General features: G+C 39.6%; 1 protein-coding gene across 1 annotated transcript in view; it reads right to left on the reverse strand.

The window, feature by feature from the left end:
• LOC107600086 (ephrin type-B receptor 1-like) overlaps nucleotides 1–1,022 on the reverse strand; it is a 75,271-nt gene that overhangs the window by 20,425 nt on the left and 53,824 nt on the right. The gene's annotated exons all lie outside the window — the stretch shown is intronic.

The raw sequence follows: 1,022 nt of genomic DNA on the forward strand, positions 1-1,022 counted from the left end.
GATAGATAGATAGATAGAACGATAGATAGAACGATAGATAGATAGTGTTTGAACGACAGCACGATAGAACGATAGATAGATAGACAGACAGACAGACAGACAGACAGATAGACAGATAGTGTTTGAACGATAGAACGATAGAACGTTAGAACGATAGAACGATAGATAGATAGATAGATAGATAGATAGATAGATAGATAGATAGATAGATAGATAGATAGATAGATAGATAGATAGACAGATATTTTATAGCATATCTGCATGAAGGAACCACACAGTTCACACCAACATTCACACCAGCCATACCAATCAAAATTTGACATCCCACAGACTCACATCTACATTAGCTCTAGTATGAAATGGTCCAGAGTCTGGAGGTTCTCCATAAACTGCTGCTTTATCTCTACTGTATGCTTGATCCAGCTGCAGTAGACTGTCTTTGCAATTAGCGTGAAATCAAACAGCTGCATGTTGCTCTGAGACATGAATGTGCTTTAATCTTTTAGAAACTAGTTAATTAATAAAATGATCATTTCATACAGGGGCAGACCCTTCAATAATTTAAGATAAACAGCAGCACGGATTAAATATCTTGTGCATGAGCACGACCATAAAAGAGACATTAATTTTTCTTTTTGTGCACCATTTGTGTTTAATGTTCTTCGTCAGTAGCTCTATACAACGTGTTTACAGCACACAGTCGGAGACCTTACAGTTCCTTCAAAACTTCTGTACACAGCCGCCATGTTGCACAAGCGAAAGCTTTGAACCAAACGCACGGTGCATGCAACAAACAGGGGTGGGGGTGTGGATCAATGGCAATGCTACTCGGATGTGGTGGATTTCTAAGTCAACTTCAAAGAGGCCCTTTATTGCGGCACCAGATCAAAGCTAAGGAGAACCAATCCATGAGATTGAAAAAAATGGGCTGAACATCGATTAAGCAGCATATTTCTCCACACCAGAGGGAAAGAATGAAACAGACAGAGAGAGAGAGAGAGAGAGAGAGAGAGAGAGAGAGA

The sequence above is a fragment of the Sinocyclocheilus grahami genome, unplaced genomic scaffold, assembly GCF_001515645.1.
Source record: "Sinocyclocheilus grahami isolate Dianchi unplaced genomic scaffold, SAMN03320097.WGS_v1.1 scaffold277.1, whole genome shotgun sequence".
Taxonomy (NCBI): Eukaryota; Metazoa; Chordata; class Actinopteri; order Cypriniformes; family Cyprinidae; genus Sinocyclocheilus; species Sinocyclocheilus grahami.